At 37.7% G+C, this 19,323-nt stretch overlaps 1 long non-coding RNA gene across 2 annotated transcripts in view; it reads right to left on the bottom strand.

Moving 5' to 3' along the window:
- Nucleotides 1-19,102, bottom strand: part of LOC139044961 (uncharacterized) — a 29,423-nt gene extending 10,321 nt beyond the window's left edge. For both annotated transcript variants that reach the window (XR_011502446.1, XR_011502447.1), the window contains exon 1: nt 18,947-19,102. This is a non-coding gene — a long non-coding RNA (uncharacterized lncRNA). The remainder of the gene's footprint in view (nt 1-18,946) is intronic.
- Nucleotides 19,103-19,323: the final 221 nt, after the last annotated feature.

Raw genomic sequence — 19,323 nt, 5'->3', positions numbered from 1 at the left:
CTCATCGTAAGGAGCTTATTGTGTGTGTTAAAAACAGCCTGATCATTTCTGAGTAACAGGAAATATATTGTATATGTGTGTGTTTAATTTGTACATATTTGCTTGTATGTGCATAAAATATTTCTGTAAAGACACACAAGAAAACGACCTCGTTTGTTGCCTGTGGGGAGAATTGGGGTCTTGGAGACAAAAGTAGGAGGGTGATTTTTCTTTGTATTCACTCTTGTTGCTTTTGAATTTTGAGTCAAAAGAATATATTACTTATTCAAAACATAAATAAATATAATTAAAATTGTTTGGAATGTCAAACTGGAAAAAGCATTTAAACCAAGACTATAATGAGAAAATAACAATTACTAAAAAATTATTTGAGCCAGCCCCGATTGCCCGATGGTTAGAGTTCGGCATGCTCTGCTTTGGTGGCCTGGGTTTGGTCATTGCCTGCGGCAGCGGCTCATGTGGGAATCTGGTGATACTTACAACTAGAATATACAGCTGGCTACTGGGGCTTTGGGGAGAAAAAAAAAAAAGAGGAAGATTGGCAACAGATGTTAGCTTAGGGCGAATTTTTCCCCACCAAAAAAAAAAAAACCTTTTAAAAGAACATTATTTGTCATCATGCAAAAAGACACTCAATGATTGTGGACAGTGGTCTCTTATGGGAAAATAAAAATTGTTAGCATATTTCTGTGGAAAATATAACAAACAAAACAAAAAATGTCTTCCTTTTATGTTTGTAGGTTTTATTTTCACCTCTTCATCCTCTAGTAGGAATAGCCTTCATATTTTCACGCAATAAACATCTTTGGAAATGCCCATACACTTCATCTTTATCATACTATTCCTTGAATAATTTATATTTAAGTGAACATTAACATTTAACTAGTGAAAGTTGACAAAGACTATTCATGCATAAGAACTATTCCTTCTGTCCAGTGTGATTGAGAATGACATCGATTCTTAAGGTATTTATGAATACAGAATTAGTTATTACAGAGTCCAGGATCAGAGTCCACTCAGAAATCACCACTTCATGTTTTCTCTGACATGTACTGGGCATCTACAAGTGATTATTTAAAGATAATTTCAGGACAATATCACTTAATATTTTTAAAGGGTAAGTCAGATTTTGTTTTTATTTAAGAATAGTAAAAACCAGGAACCACACAGCAAGAATGATTGGCTTAGATGGCCATGACTTTATACTTGAGGCTTGTTAGAGAATTGTAAATGAAATCTTTCTACTAGGTCTAGATGTAAAAATATTCCATTCTTCTTGTGGCCAAGATTGGTCTTATAATAAATGTGAGGACTGATAAGTGAAGTCACTTATCAAAAGCAGATGGAAAAAATAGGTTCAGTATAGTCGATGAAATGTCCTTTAATGATGGGTGTCTGCGTGGGACAGGATACTGCCTTTCATACACACCAAAGACTTTATACTTATTTTTTTTAATGGAGTATATTAAATATCATATATAGAAATGCTTTGTTTGTTCCTAAAAGCTGTATAATCAATTCTGTGTTGATTTAACTCTAAAAACATTGCAGGCTAGGGAAGATTCTTAAACAAGATACAAATATAGCCCAAAGGGCAAGTATTTTTACATTTTCTGTACCAAATTAAGAAACTTCTATGTGAAAAAAGGTACCAAAACTAAAATTAAAATATAAAACCTGTTGATTCATGTGAAGCTCTTGGAAACATGCCTGGTATGTCGTTAAGGGCTCAATAGCTGTTAATATTATCTGGTATTTTTGGGCAATGGAATCAGAAATATAAACTCATAGGAAAGCTAAATTGTTTCTTTCGTCAATATTTAATTGAACTATACATGCAGAAAAGTACACAAATCCTGAGTGGACAGCTTAATGAATTTTCACAAAGTGAGCACACCTGCCCAGATCAAGAAATACAGTGTTATCAGATTCCAGAAGCCCCCTCCTGCCCCCACTCAATTTTTACCCCTCCTTTCTTCCCAGAGGTAGCTCTGTCTTAACATCTAACACCACAGTTCAGTTTTGCATTGTTTTGAACTGTATATAAATGGAATCGTACTGAATGTATTTAAATTAGTTTTGCGTTCTGTGTAAAAATTTACCACAAACTTAGTGGCTTAAAACAACACATTGATCATGTCGCAGTTTCCATGGGTCAGGAGTCCTGCGTCATTTGGCTGGATTCTCTGATCAGGGTCTCATGTGACTGAAATCTGTCTGGATTCATAGGTTCTGAAGCTGACCTACATCAAGATTAAAAGAGAAGCGCTCCAGGAGCCCATTGCGCTTTGCCAGAAAGAAAAGCATCGATTTTAGGTCAAATTACCACAGGGTAGGGCAGTATTTTTTAGACCAGTATCAGAGCAGCCTTTTTATAAGCCATAAAATTTATAATATTTATATAATTGTAGGGAAAATTCTGAAAGACTTTGATCAAAAATGTGTTCCTCTGACACACCCTTCCAGATTTTCTTATTCTTTCATTGTCTTTGCACTATTTACAGCCCTATACATTGTGAGTAACTAATAAAAATGCAAAGATTCTTACCCATAGAAATGCAAATTGGTTGTGTGAGGTGCAATGGAATTGATTATTGCTTGTGGATAGACCCATTGTGCATCTATTGGTAAATTTATTTCAGCATTCCTTATTTGCCTATATAAGTACAGTTCTTTGAAAAATTGTTTTTTTTAAGGAAGATTAGCCCTGAGTTAACTACTGCCAATCCTCTTTTTTGCTGAGGAAGCCTCGCCCTGAGCTATCATCTGTGCCCATCTTCCTCTACTTTCTATGTAGGACGCCTACCCCAGCATGGCATGCCAAGTGGTGCCATGTCTGCACCCGGGATCCGAACCGGCGAACCCCGGGCCGCCAAGAAGCAGAACACACGAACTTAACCGCTGCGCCACCAGGTCGGCCCCCGAAAATTTTTTTATATAGCATTTTATTGATTTAATCATCAGTTAATGAGTTAAAAATAAAATCTTTGATGTGATCATTATACATTTGTATTGGAGTCATAATTTTACCTTTTTAAAAAATCTATTCTTCAACATAATTTAATAATACTTTGATTACATATTATGGATCATATATATGCCTATTTACAGAAGCCAGAACAAATTTACTATTTAAATGGATTCAAGGATTTATGAGTATTCAAACTTTGATTTAAGATACTTTTTTAGTCATTTTAATGATGTATTTTGGGTTTTCCATCAGGAATGGAATTGACCTTTATGCTACTATCCCAATGGAGGGCAGAGTCTGTTTTACAAGGTCCATCCTTAATGCAGTAACGATGTACATTTAATCCTATCACTTGCTTCCCTAAATCTTTTTAGTAATTTCCCATTACTCTTGCCATAAATCCCCACATCCTTAACTGGCCCCACTCTCTCTCTTCTGGAAGTTTTCCACACTCTACAGCGCTTTCCACAAAGATACTGGTATTTTTCAGTCTCTCAAATACAATAGGTATATTCCTGAATTCAGAATCTTTGCGCATGCTGTTGGTTCTGCCTGGAAAGCCTTTCTCTACCACCTACAACTCTCCCTTTTATTCCTTCCTATCTTCCTGCCTTTCCTTCCCTCTCTTTCATTCCCTTCGCTTTGTTCCGTTCCATCCTGCCCACCTCCCCTGCTTTATTCATTCTTATTGAGCCTTTAGATTTCAATTCAAGTTTCATCCCCTCGGGCAAATTTTCCTACTCCCACCCCAGAATAAATCAGGTCTCTTTGTTACAGAGTCTCAGCACCAGCTTTTCTTCGCTCTTAGCACCTAGCCCATTTCACAATTGTGTATTCAATTTTTTGATAATTTAATTAACTTTTAAATTAAGGTCCAGATCTGTTTTGCTTACCTGTGTATTTGCAACTTCTAGTAAAAAACCTAACACGCAGTGTGTACTCAATAAATTACTCAACTACATTGGCATTTTACTATTTTGTTAAGAGGTTAAACGTGAGATTGTCACTATTCAAACATTTTTATATGTTAATAATGATAATTTCTAAAGTTTCAACCAAGTAGCAAAATCTTTCTAGATATAGTTCTCTTAGATAGCATGCAAATGAATCTTGGAAGTGATTTCTCCATGTGAGTATTGTGCAGCACTAAGAACGATCTGGATCCTGGGTTCAAATTCTGTCTGTTACTATAGTGTAGCATGACTTAGGAAAAAGTTAAAAAAAAGTCCCTGTGTCTTTTCTTTCTCAACTTTAAAATGAGAGCAATATAAGTGCTTTCTTTTAAGGTAGTTGTGAGGAGTACATAAATTAATACATTTACAGTAGTCAACATATTTAAACTGTGCTTAGCCCAGAGTAATGTTAGCTATTCTTTTTTTTTTTTTTTTGAGGAAGATTAGCCCTGAGCTAACTGCTGCCAATCCTCCTCTTTTTTCTGAGGAAGACTGGCCCTGAGCTAACATCCGTGCCCATCGTCCTCTACTTTCTCTGTGGGACGCCTGCCACAGGATGGTTTGCCAAGCAGTGCCATGTCCACACCCGGGATCCAAACCTGCGAACCCTGGGCTGCTGAAACCCGGGCTGCCGGGGAGCAGAACATGCACACTTAACCACTGTGCCACTGGGCCGACCCCTAATGTTAGCTATTTTTTAAGGATACTTTTGTGTTTTCACTTCATACGAAATTTATAACATTAAAAAAAGGAGAGAAAAATCCCTGTCATTTAAAAGACAGTAAATATTCGTTATCCTTAAGGTCATTAGTGACAGCCTTAAGTGGCTAGTCAATGCAGATCTTTTCTTTTGGAGGAAACAAATATATGAATATTGCAATACACATTGATAACTGGTTATTTCAGTAGCAATGTTTTTCCATATGACAGGAGAAAAGAAATAAACATTCTGTTGTAATTTATATAACCTGATTGACAAACCATAGACACAAGACATGTCCTGTAGCCATATTGTCCGGCATCTAGATGGCCTTGGGTTGGTTTAGGTTCCTTATGCTATCCTCTAAACACACTTAAATGGTGGAGTCGTGAGGAACCCATGAATAAGCCCAAAACACTGACAATATTTCCCTAAAATGTTTCTCCAGATCACTAATAATGCTAGTTGTGCCAAATAAAGGATCTATAATAAAATAAGTTTTGAAAACACTGTATTCCCTCTTGATGACTCAACAATAAACATTCATACGTTAAAGGCTCTAAGAAGTTCTCTAGCAAAGAAACGTATTTGACTTTATTTAAGCCAATGATTTCCAAATTTGCTCTTACAACTTTTTTTAAACATTGCACCCACAAACACTTTGAGAAACCAGTGTCCATTAAACACACTTGGGAAACCCTGGTTTGGCCTTTTAGGTAGTCCCAAATTATGTATAGTTTAATTAGTTAGAAAGAAAAATCCGCATCATGGTCAGTTAAAGATAATTTATGGGAAGGAATGTAAAGCTGTGATGTATTGTTTGCTAGCTACATAGATACACAAATATGCCCCTTTATGTTTCAATTTATGGTAAATACTTCCAAAGGAAAATCTCAAACTTCAAATTTTAAAAATTACTACAATTACATACAGTTTTATCTAAACTCAATATTCTAGGCTAGGGCTAGCATTTAGGGTGACTGTAGGGGAAATAGTATATTCCAGAACAAGCATATGCAGTTAGGAAAACAGACATATCCACTATGTTAAAAAAAAAAAAAAAAAGCAAATCAAGATAGATAGGGAAACTTCCCTTACATGATTCTTAATTATGGTTCTGAGAAATGATATGCAACCTGAACTCATTGCTGCACACTTTTACAGTTTGGAAGATTTCTCTAAAAATAAAGCTGCAAAGATTACGTGTATTTCACAGTAGGCTATGTTGTCATGGGTTACTCTATAATTATAGCACTTACAGATTTATTAAGAATTTGACATACCTTTCTCTCTATAATCTCTTTATACTGACACGTAATATAAAGTTTTTAATTCTTCAGTAGTAATAGAAGCTGGAAAAGTTAATTTTTTACAAAAAGGTAAACGAGAAGGCCGTTTATAAGAAAACCATTTGCCAGCTGTGAAAAAAGCATTTGTTTCCTGAAGGCAGATATGGTAAGGTCTCATGTGGAGTGCATTAAGTTTGAGATGTCTACTAATGATATGTGGCAAAGGCCACTAATTATCCGCTCTATATCCTTGTTTAAGACATTAATTGTCCATTAAATATTCTTGCTCCCATTCTTTAATGTGAGTTGTTGCTGGTAAATAGCTACCCAGTTAGGGATTTCATTTCCTGGCCCTGTTCATCTAAGTGAGGCCATGTCGTTGGTTCTGACCAAAGGAATGTGAGGTAGAATGCTTACATGTCACTTCCAGGCCAAGGAGCGAGTGTCTTTCTTTCTACAGACTCCCATGTGATCCGTCAGGCGACTCTTTGCCTTGTAAGTTGTGTGTAATCATTTGTGTCACAGACACCCGTGTTGCTTCCCAGTGTTTCTCACCTACAATTGTTTGTTGATCACTGTGTGTGTTAAAAGATAATTTTCAGAAAAAAGGTCAAATCATGACTCTCATATAGATATAAAAATGAAAACTTGTTAAAGATTTTGTTCTATACATTGAATGAGGGAATCGTGCAGATGTTATAACCAGTTCAAACGAAGAGTCAAAAAAAGCACAGATGTATATAAAGTAAAGAAAATGCTGAAATGAATTGCAAATGGAGGCAGAATTGTGTTTAAGGGAGAGGAAGGAGGCCTGGAAAGTCAACTAAGTCTCTTGCAGACAGGACAGGATTCATGTTGGTCAGTTACTACAATTTAAGAATTACACAATAACGCAAAGACAATGAACGGCTAGAATCAGGTAGCCTGGAAGATAACCTATATATAGGTGGCATACAGTTTTCCAGTGACGCACCAGTTGTTTCCTACATGTGGAAGATGAATCAGAAGCCAAAGTGCAGTTTAATGCTCTTATTTAAGCCAAGTAACAATAGCTTACACTGATATGTTTTTTAAAAAATTAACATTAACTTGTCTTTATTTTAAATGTACTGTATTATCTTATTATTAGATGCATTAATAAAGTAACACATCTATTCCAACATTACAAGTTTTTTCGAGTATTTTAATAACAGTATTTCTATCTAGTTTATTTTCTTTTTGATCTTCGGTATTTTCCTTTACATATTTAAATATATCATTCTGAGAAAAAGTCAGTAGGATTCCACAGACTGCCAAAGGAGTCCATGGGGAAGAAAAGGGAAGAATCTTTGTTCTAGGAGAAAATAATTAAAAAGGCATGTTAGTTATGTGGGTTGGTTGTTATTGGCTGTGTTTAGCCTGGTATTAAATGAAAGGGATAAGCTTAGACAGGAATTAGCTAATTTGCAAGCAAAATTGAAAGCGAATAAGAGTTCAGAGATTTAGGACCTTTCAAAGTTGAAAAAAAACTACTGCTGCAGACACTAGTCTTATGACTGAAGAAGCTTGAGCAATGGAGATGCATTAAAGATATAGATTTATGATATGAGTATATTATTTCAGATTGCCTCAAAGTAGTCACGATCATGTTAAAAGAGAGAAGCATTAGATAAGGAAAAAAAATAAAACTGATCTGAGAACTATTTTCTAAAAAAGAAATTTTAATATTGTTATGGTACATGGAACTGGAGCCAAATAGCTCAGAAGCCTACAAAATTTTGCAAACTGTATTGCTAAAGAAACCAGCAGACTACTTTTGACTCATTGAACCTTCAAACAACCAGTGGGCTCCCAAACTTGCATAAACAGGAAGATAGTTGCAAAAGAAGTACACCACCAAGAAGGGCACATATCACCAAATCCACTTCAGGTGAGGCCATCAAGATAATGGACACGACAGAACATCTCAGAAGATAGTTCTGGTCCATGTTGATAGGGGCCATGGAGGACAATGAACAAAAGAGCTCCTCCCGGGAAACAGAATCAGGGTCTAAATAAGTAACTTCTCCCCTTACCTCTTGCCTGGGTAAAGGCACACACAGCACCTGCCTTCAGGTTTTCATCATTACCATGGACTGGTAATCACTATGTCTCCCATGCTTACTGTGATATTGTGATATAACAAGAATTACATATTTTGGTCTTCATCCCCAGAACCTGGCCCAAACTCCTAAAACCCTTTTAATTTCCTGAGTGATGGGGGTGATAGGAACATCTTACACAGAGCTCCTAAATCCTCTGGAAAATCCTGGGTAACAGAATCATGCTTTGTTCTATTGAGGTGACTCTTGGTGAGCTCCTGGATAGGGGCCAGTCACCGGAAAGATGAAGCATGATTAGAAGCTTGGAACTTTCAGCCCCATCCCCTATCCTCCAGGGAGGGGGAGAGCAGCTAGAGATTAAGTTAATAATTGACCATACCTACGTGATGAAGCCTCCATAAAAATCGCTAAAAATGTGGTGAACATATTCATTAGCCAGGAGGCAGAAGTATCCCAACTCCAAGGGGAGAGAAGCTCCTGCTCTAAGGGCCCTTCTAGACCTCACTCTATGTGTCTCTTCATCTGGCTGTTCATCTGTATCCTTTATTATATAATAAACTGATAAATGTTAATAAATGTTCTCTTGAATTCCGTAAGCTATTCCAGCAAATAATTGAAGTAGAGGGGGTCACGGGAACCCCAATTTATAGCCAGTCATCAGAAGTACAGGTAAAACCTAGGACTTGCAATTAGTTTCTAAAGTGCAGGCAGTCTTGTGGTACTGAGCCCTTAACTTGTGGGATCTGATGCTGTCTCCAGATAGATAGTATCAGAACTGAACTGAACTGATCTGTAGGATGCCTAGCTGGTGTTGGAGAATTGGTCAATGCGGGGAAAGAAAATTTGGTGTCCAGAAATGGAGTGATGCATGAATAGAGGAAGAAACAGCATTTTTTTAGTTCGCGAAGAGAAGTTTTCCCAGGTACTTCCCTTTTCAGAATCAGAGATTTTATCACACTTTTTTGGTCTCTGCTCTACCACTGTGTATTGGACATTGTCAGGGTAGAGGATTGAGTAGACAGAAAAGTTTTCTATTATATCATTTGTTGCCAGAGTACAAGGAACCATATCCACCCTGCTAGAGAAAATCATTCATCACCCAGAGCTCCTGAACTCTTAGCTGGATGTGGTAGCTGGACGAAACTTTTGGTTTCATCCCTCAAAGAGGAGATGCTTGTATTTTGTGTAGGAGAATAAGGGTGCTTATTTGGTGGACACAAAAAAGGGCAGAATGTGGCAGAGATGGCTAGCTGTACATCAAAATTCATACTCCCCTTAGTATAGTATAATTGCTGGTGATGAGCAGCTTTTCAGCCAGAGATAATATTTCGCAGCTCGTATTGCATCTGTGAGGGGCCATATGATTAGTTCTCACCAATGGAACAAAGGACAACATGTTGTGTCATCCCAGACAGAGGAGACCAAGATATGCATATGCTTTATCTATTCTCTCTCTCCTATCAACTGAGTACCCTCAGGCCCTAGGTAAGGGTGAAAATATAAGGAAGGAGTCTGGGACCTACCTCACCACCATGGGGAAAGATGCCTTTGGAACCCCTGAAATTGCAATGTTTGTGTGAATGAGAAATAATTTTTTATTATTACATTAAGCTACTGAAATTTGGAAAATTTGTTTAAGCAGCTAGTGTTACCCCAACTAGTATGTTATACAAGTGGAGATTCCAGGTAGGTAGTTAGGTGGTAGTTAGGTATGAGTCAAGAACTCAAAGGAGAGGTCGAGAAAGAGATCTAAATGTAGAAGTTAACGTTATATGTTAATTTTTTTTTAAAGGAAGATTGGCTCTGAGCTAACATCTGTTGGCAATCTTCCTCTTTTTTTTCCCCTCCCCAAAGCCCCAGTACATAGTTGCATATCCTAGCTGTAAGTCATTCTAGTTCTTCTATGTGGGATGCCACCACAGCATGGCTTGATGAGCAGTGTGTAGGTCCATGTTCAGGATCTGAAACAGCAAACTCTGGGCCGCCAAAGTGGAGCACATAAACTTCAGCACTATGCAACAGGGCTGGCCCCTGTTAATATGTTTATAAAAACATGAAGCTAGACATCACTCAAGGAGACGGACATCTAGAGATGAGAACCAGGATCAAGGTTCAGCTTGGAGAACTCCAATACTAGAGGTTAGTTAGAGAAGTCAAAATCTGCAAAGGATCCTGAGACTGCTTGTAAAGTAGAAAACAAGAGAATTACATCCTAGAAGCAGACAATACATTATTTCTTTCTTTTTTGAAAATTTGGGTGACTTTATTCTGAGCTGAAATCTGAGGACCATGGCCCAGGGCCTTTCTTCCCAAAGGAAGAATAATACATTATTTCAAGGAGCATAGAGTGGTCAATGATGCTCAGTACTGCTGAGAGCCCAATCAAGAGAAGACTAATGAATAGTCCATTGAATTTACTAACTTGAAAACTGTTTGACACCTTTACGAAAACAATGTAAGTAAATTTGATGGGAACATAAGCTTGATTTGAGTAGGTTCAAGAATAAATAAGAAGGGGGAAAATCAAAGATAAAGTCAAGGGTGCACACAGACAGAATGGAAAGCAAAGAAGGATGTGGAGTGAAGGGAAGATAAATACTGAGGTAGCACAATGTACTAGAGAGAACAGCCAGGACCCAAATGATAAGAAATTGCTGCAGGAGAAAGAGGGAAAGGAAAGGGAGACAGAATCCAGAGCATCATGGTAGGGTGGACCTTTTTTGGGGAGCGGAAACGCTTATCCCTTTGTGGCAAGAAGGAAGACATAGACAATGTGAATATGGATGCATGTGGCTTTATTGATGTATTAATTATGTCTGGTTTTGAGTATTTTTACAATAAAGTGGGAAGTGAGGCCATCAATAAAGGGAGTGAAGAAAGGGGTATTAGAAATCTGAAGAGAGAAGGTATGAAATAGTTATCTCAGAAAGGATAAAAGTGAAACTTCTAGCCAAACATAATAGGATTTCTGGGCGCTTTTGAGTACCAGTTTGAGGGCTTTGTTCATGATTTTTATAGCATATTCAATCACAAGTTATGTGAGTATATATTTTTTCTTCTGTAATGAGCGAAGGTAGATGGCAGATTTAACAAAGGATGGGCTTTTTTTTTTTTTAGGAAGATTAGCCCTGAGCTAACATCTGCTGCCAATCCTCCTCTTTTTGCTGAGGAACGCTGGCCCTGAGCTAACATTCGTGCCCATCTTCCTCTACTCTATATGTGGGACGCCTGCCACAGCATGGCTTGCCAAGCGGTGTCATGTCTGCACCCGGGATTCAGGCCAGCCAAGCCTGGGCTGCTGAAGCAGAACTGTGCACTTAACTGCTGCACCACTGGGCTGTCCACGGACGGGATTTTTTTCTAGTGTATACAACAGAGGGAGAGCAAAAGATTTTGGGAGTTTTGCATGAAAGTTATCTGATGATCACTGACCACAAGTAAAGAGGAAATTGAAAAAAGGAGGGAGTAGTGATATTGAAAAGGTACACAGGCTGAGATCAAAGAATTGGAGCAGATTGGAACGTTGGAGTAATTGAACTGCTAAGAGTTACCAGACCTAGGTGGACAGGTCGGAGGGTGAGATACTTGAGATAGACATTTCTGTAAGCATGCAGTTACTGGTGGTGATAGGGTCTAGGGTATGGTGGGATGACAGGAATGGCTGGTAAAGATGAGGGCAGGGGAAGAAAACTGAAGATAATGAGATCAAAGAACTGAGAGGTCAATACATTTACCCTGAGAATGATCAGTACGAAAGATAAGGATTTCAAGCCTTCTCTGAATGATGGAGAATGACCCAGAAAATGGGCTTTATGATAGAAATGAAGAAAGTTGATGGGTGGTATATTCAACTGAACAAGATTCAAAGAAGCTATGGTTTTTGAAGAAGGAAGGTAGCAGTAAGAAGAAAGTTCACTCACTGCCATATCCTGACCTTAAGGCACCAGTGAGAATGATGTATGCTTTGCACTTTGAGTTTCGTTCTTCATAAATTTGGAGTTCAAAACTGAACAGGGTGGGATAAAATCTGAATATTGACCAAATAATTTTCCTCCGAAAATTCCTTATAATGTTCCCTGTGGACCTTTCCACAGTCCAGGTTGCTTGAGGATTGCATTTTACCTCATAAAATGGACGCGCTATAGAAACAGAGGACAGGAAAGCAATTCTTGGAGTTTTACAAATCTATGTATGTAAGTTATCTCAAAAGAAAAGACTTTAATTTACAAAAACTGAGCATCTCAGAACAACCACGACAAAAAGATTTGGGAAATTGTATGTTAGTGCAAAAGACTCATTTCTGCCTAAGACTTGGTAAAGATTTTCGTAAGGAGAGACTTTTACTTCTGCCAATAGTCTGTGTTCAGAGCAACGTTCCCAGTACAGCACGTATGAAATGCTGGATATAGTTTTAAGACATTCTTTTTAGAGCAAAAAATTAAGAAAAATCCTCATAGAATAAAAACAATAACAAAGCAAATTCCATTTGAACACAGGAGAGTTAAAGCTGGCAATTGCCCAGAGCTATTTGCTTTCTTTTTTCCTCTTGTCTTCTTTTCTCTCTTCTCTTCTCTTTTCCCCTTCCTTCCTTCCTTCCTTCCCTCCTCTCTCTAGTTCTCTCTCTTTCCTTCCTCCCTCCCTCCCTTCCTCCCTCCCTCCCTCCTCCCTTCCTTCCTTCCTTCTTCCTTCCTTCTTTTCTTCCTTCCTTTCTTTCTTTCTCTTTCCAAGTCTTCCAGTTTCTTTTTTACTTTACCTTCTCTTCAGGTAGTTTTGTCACTTTTCAGCATCAGTAATGTTTTGCCATTCCAGGTCAACCAAAGCCATTAAAACTGTCATTGAGTCTGTTTTATTCTTTCCCAATTTCTGGAAAAGTAATGCCATTTTCAGTATTGTCATAATCTTTTTTTTTCAGTTCTTCTTCTTTCATTTCTTTTAAAGTGCCTCCTATGAATTCCCTTTTCTGAAGATATTAGGCAATGATGAAACTCCCACCAGCAATAATAGCTGCTCCAATATTCTGCCATATTATCCTGTAATTTTGGTTTTGCTACATATATTCAATGGCTTACATGTGTTTGTTTTATTCGTACTCTTTTGGATATGTATCTTGCTCTTATTTATCTTTCATTTGGGTGTTTCTTGTACAGAGGATTTACCTTTTTTGTGATTTATATTTGGCAAGCAGATAGTATGATGCATTATTTTTATGGGAATGCGTTCTTGGAAGCACCTTCACTTTATTTTCTGTGCAATATTTCCAATACAATGGAAACATGCTATTTTTCTCTAATACTAACAATAATAAAATGATGAAAGCATTATTCTTACATCTACATTATGAATTTCTGCTATTCTAATACCTATTATATGAGTCAATTTCAAAATAGTATAATTTCAGACTATAATTGCAAGCATGCTAAAGCCCAAGAACATATTCCCACATTTAATGGAACCTCATTGAAATTGCCTACTGAAATAGATGCTTATTGCATCTGAAGAGCACTACAGAAGTCCCTCTTGTGGGGTGGAGGAAGGGAGGAGTCAAATATCTTATAAAAATTTTTTTCAAGTTCTAAAATATATGGTAGATGATTGCAAGCTAATTTTATAAAGAAAGGACCCAGATGCTTTTCAGATTTCATTTAAAGATTCATAAAAAACAAAGTAAGAAGGTATAGAAGCTCAAGGATGATGCTTTTTGCTGCATGAGCAGAAAGCACAAGAAAAAATGATGGGTGCCTTAAAAGTCTTCTCTTGCTAGGCACTGAGATTGATTAAACTATTCTTCAGCAAATGTTTATTCCTTAACCCCATACCTCCTGAGGAGGAGGCCACCTCCCTGTGCTTTTGATTTTGGCCTTCTCCATGTGACTTGTTTTGATCAATGGAATGTGGAAGGAAGTGAGAGTGTACAAGTTCAAGTCCAGATCTTAAATGTCATTGTCTGTTCACACTTATTCAGTAGGTGATTCTGACCTCTCCCAAAGTAGCCAGTGCTCCTACTACCTGGGCCCCAGAATAAACACCCCCTAGAGTGGAGCCACATCTGAAGCAGAGGCTTAGAAGCTGATCAACATGGTCTGAGTATGAGAATAAATACTATTGTTATATGATAGAGCAACAGTGAGGATATTTTATGTGTAGACAAGACTGGCTAATACAGACATCTGAGGACTACAGGAATTAATCAGAATGCTCAGTGTTTACTCACTGCACCCCTGAGCCTTGGACTCTTTTCCAGCTATAATTTAGGTGCCTCCAGTACTGGGAATGAATAGATGCTAATTTTCTCTCAAGACTTACCGTGTCTCGTTAAAAGCTGCCCACCCACTGTTTCTCCAATCCTGGTCTCAGACCCCTGATTGTTCATTTACATCCTGCCTCTTTTAAAGTATGACTTTATATTTGTTAAGAGTTCTCTATTTCTGAGGATATTTGTATCTTAGTGAAAGAATCCTGCTGAGATAACTTAATGTAAATCATATGTATTTTGAGCAACTGACTGAACTAAATGAGAGAAAGGGAATACAAGGTAAACAGCATAAGTGCTTAACAAAATAGCAAAGTGATAGCCTTAAACCGAAACATATCAGTTATTAATGTAAAGAAAAATGAACGAATTTCTCCATTTAAAAGGCAAAGATTGGGGGCCAGCCCCATGGCTGAGTGGTTAAGTTTGCACGCTCTGCTTTGGTGACCCATGGTTTCACCGGTTCAGATCTTGGGCACGGACATGGCACCACTCGTCAGGCCATGCTGAGGCGGTGTCCCACATGCCACAACTAGAAGGACACACAACTGAAAATAGACAACTATGTACTGGGGGGACTTGGGGAGAAAAAGCAGAAAAAAAAAAAAGATTGGCAACAGTTGTTAGCTCAGGTATCAATCGTTAAAAAAAAAAATGGCAAAGATTATCATGTTGGACAACAACAACAAGGCCAACTATACACTACTTACAAGAGAGTCACATAAAATATGATACTGAAAGGTAAAGAAAAAAAGAATTAAGAAAGATGTCTCATACAAACATTACCTAAAAGAAAGTTTTTGTAGCTATAGTAAAATCAAACTAGTAGAATTTCCGGCAAAAAAACCCCTCAAAATATTAGTACAAATAAGGAGGAATATATATATAAATTCTTATAAAGCTAGAGTAATTGACACAATGTTGTATTTTTGCAACAATACATGTGTAGACAATGGAACAGAATAGAGATTACAGGAAGAAATCCATACATATATGACCACGTGATTTATAATTTAAGTGGGACTCCTGAGAAATAAAATATGATAATAGACACTTTGACCAATCATATATAAAGAAATTTAACTATATGGTAAAACCAAATATTAATTTTCTAGTAACATAAGTAAATAACTTACGAAAGAAAGATAAGTAGTTTGAAGTCTTACTATATGGTTTCTAAACCTAATCAAAAAAATAAAAAATATTTCTCTAAAATGACTCTTGAATTAAAACCATTTTCTGCCCTAATATCCTTAATTATCTTAGCAGGTAGGAGTTACTCAGCTGGGTTTCAGGGAGAAGGTGATGGTTGGAGATCCTGCCAGGTGGTCAATCCAGTATTAGAGGTCTGGTAGCAAGAAGAGGGTCATGAGGCTGAGGTTCAGGGATAAGACATAGGATTCAGGAAGGACCAACATATACAGTTGTGTAGTTTGTGGACAACCCAAAGGTATCTAGCAAGGGAGTCCATAAGGGCTAACTACCAATCCTGTGAGTCTTAAGTTCTAGCTGTTTCTTTCCAGACAAGACACCTTTTTCTAATTCACAGAAATATTGTATAGACTATCAGTAGTTCTGCAATCAGGGCAATTAGTAACAACAAGACATGGCTCCAGTTCTGGTGGACGTATGGGGTAGAGCTTTGGTCTCGATTTTCAGAATAAGGCAAAAGCCAGGTTATTAAATTTAGGATATGAAGTCAGAAGGAAAGAAGCAGCAGGGTTGACCTGGTTTTTAGTCCCTTGGGCTCTGATATCTCCCTTGTTAATTACTTTTGACTGTAGACAGATTTGATCTCAAGTCCCAGGGCAAGGTCAAGACTGCAGATAGGAGTCAAATGGCTCCAATACAGGTATAAATGAATAGGGGGAGTAGGTAATGAAGAAAGTCATTATGTCAGCCTTCTAGTTTGTCTCCACTCCAAAACCACAGACTAATGAACAACAAAACATTTTGCCCCTTGCCTGTTAAAGCAGATAATGACTGATTTCCTAAATCTGGTGTGGCCTACATCAAATCCATCTTCCGAATCAGTGGCATACCACATCAACCTAAAGCACATCACACCTTTGCTGAAAACTTTTTGCTGTTCCCCATTGTGTATAGAATAAATATTAAGGCAGCTTACAAATACATCCATGATATGATGCATGCCTATTTCTTAAACCCTAATTCATTTAGGTCTTCACATCTCAAGTTATACTCTATAACCTCAAACCAATTTTTCCCAGAATTTTCTAAGCAGCCCTATTTTCCTAGAACATCAAACCTTCTTCTCACTTGCTCAGGTAGCACCATCTCTAGCAAATCTTACCTGATGTCCCTTCCTTCTGTGTTCTCATATTACCCATACATATCTTCATCACTGCTTTCATATTTACTCATTCATTCATAAAGTACATCTATAGTGTTCACTGTGTCATAGTCACTACACTCAAAGCTGGAAATAACAAAAGAGAAAGACAACAGACAAAGATAAAATAGGCAAGGTCATTCCCTATGGCTCCTCTTAGTCCAGTGGGAAAAATAGACAATGAAATTACACTCCTGTGTGATGACTGCTACACCAGCACAAGGTTTTATCGTTGTTCAATTTTCTTTTTCTTGCAAGTCCTATGACTGCATTTTACTAACTTCTCTCTCTCTAATACCTAGCATACTGTAAGTAAGCACACTGTAATTGATAAATGCCTGTTGAATGATTTTCTTTTCCAACCACTCCTAAATTTAACTACTCTGCCCAGATTTCAGTGCTTCTATGATATCCTCCCTAAGAAGTCCTCTTGTTTCTGGTCTGACCAGTCTTCTAACTGCCTGCTCACTCACTTTCCATTGATCATGTTTTCTCCTGTGCACAAACCTCCAATGGCTTTCATTCATGTTAGAGTAAAATATAAACGTCTTAGATTGGCTTAAAAAGCTCTTTATTTTCTGGATCATGATGGTCTCATAACCTCATTTCCCTCCACTATCCTCCTTTCCTCTAACCACGCTCAACGTCATCAATTCCTCAAACACGCTAAGCTTAGTCCCACTTCAGGGTCTTTGCTGTTTGCCCTCTGCCTGGAACACTTGAAGGCTGAGGGCTAGAATCATCTGAAGACTTGCTCACTCAAATATGGGACAGGTGATGCTGAAACACTTACACATGGTAAGACCTTTCTTCATGGCTTGGGCTTCCTCCCAAAATAGCAGCTGGGTTCCAAGGACATGGGTCTGAAGAGAGAGATATCCAAGCAGAAACTCTTTGTAGCCTAGCCTCAAAGTCATGTAGTGCCAGTTTTGTTTCTTTCTATTTGTTGCGGTAGTTACAAAGCCATGTCCAATTTGAAGGGGGTGGGAATTAGATGCCACCTCTTCACTGGAGAGTGGCAAGGTTCTGGAAGAGCATGTGGGACTGGAAATATTGCTGTGTTATTTGGAAAAAAATACAATCTGCCACAGAAAGTCTCATTGAAAACATTCTATTTGAACAAAGAATTGACATGACATTTGAAGAACAAAAGAAAGCACTTTCCAGACAGGAAGAGCAACGGAGGCGCTCTTTAGACAGGAGCATGGCTGACACATTCAAGGAAGAGCAAAGGCACCACTGTGATAGAGCACCATGTCTCTGTTCCCTCTGAAGCCCCTGTCACCTCGCTGCCTGAGTTGTTCACAAAACACACCTGCCTTTGTCCTCTCTCCAGGCTTAGGGAAAGCTTTTCCAGCCCCAGCGACTTCCTCCTTCTGGCTACTTGAAGCGATTTATGTCTCAGAGTGGCGGCTAGGAATAACTGTGATTTTACTTCAGAGAGTTAATATTCTACCTGTGCGTGAACACATGCCTCTATTTAAAACTTTAAGTTAAATAAGCTTAAATCAGCTTATGACATGACTTGTATGCACACAAGCAGTGCAATTTAATGTGAAATAGAGATTTTTGTAAGTTTAGTTTCTATATCATGTCTTTTTAAAATGTAGTCAGTAAATTTTAATCAAGCATGTCTGGTATTGTTTTTAAAGTCACAGAGCAAATCCATTGTCATACTTTGAAAATGCACCTAAACAGATTGGTAATTCACTCTTTCTTGCTGAATAAAGTGAATTTGCGCATGGAAAATTTTTGCTGTTTCTCATATCAAGTTCCATTGGTGGAAGCAGGTATTGCTCATTACAATGAAATTGGCCAGATCAAGTTAAAAATCTGTTAATTTAATTTTGTTTAGATACAAATTAGCAAAATTTCTCAATCTTTTGTTCACATGAATCTAATATAATTACTTTTTGGAACTATTAGCATTTTAAATATATTTCAAGTATCATTTTCTGAGTAATACTGTTACTGAGAGTCTAAATGTAATAAATAGGTTTTCTCAGGAAAAACATCTATTAATACAATGCCAAGTGATTTTTATGTTTTGTGCATTCAGAAAGAAAATGGTATGTTTCTGAAAGTAGAATGATCTCATAAATGTAACCATGAATCAGACAAAGCATGTGAGATATCCAAAATTCTACTGTTACTAGGTAACATTTTAAATATCCAGAAGAGTTTAGTAGCCTTGAAAAATATGCACAGGATAATTTAGCCCTGGAAGGGAAACTTTGCATACCTTAAAAGTCAAACAAACGTACAATTCTCGTAAATGTCTGCCTGGAAGAGACTTCAAGACACCTGTGAGTGGAAGGAAAGTCAGGTAAGCTGAGCTGTGAGACCTACCTCTACATGCATTTTACAGTTGGTGACCTAGTGACCACAAATGGAGGCTCAGATGACAATGACACCAAGGTTTCTGAGTGTCTTCAGATCCAGATCTCCTGTCCTGCTCAAATCTGGGATCTTAAGTAACCTCAGATCTCTGGCGGTCCAATTTAAAATGGCTTCAGGCCCCTTTCCAAGTGTATTTTTTCCCATGGTAGGTATAACCTTTTTTCCCCTCAATTTTTTTATTGTGGCAAAATACACAAAACATAAAATTTATTACCTTAACCACTTTTAAGTGCACAGTTCAGTGGTATTAAGATACTGTTGTGCAATGATCACCACCACCCATCTCCAGAGCTCTTTTCATCTTGCAAAACTGAAACTCTATACCC

This window comes from Equus asinus, chromosome 3 (assembly GCF_041296235.1).
Source record: "Equus asinus isolate D_3611 breed Donkey chromosome 3, EquAss-T2T_v2, whole genome shotgun sequence".
Taxonomy (NCBI): domain Eukaryota; kingdom Metazoa; phylum Chordata; class Mammalia; order Perissodactyla; family Equidae; genus Equus; species Equus asinus.
This window is presented reverse-complemented; position numbering and strand designations above follow the sequence as displayed.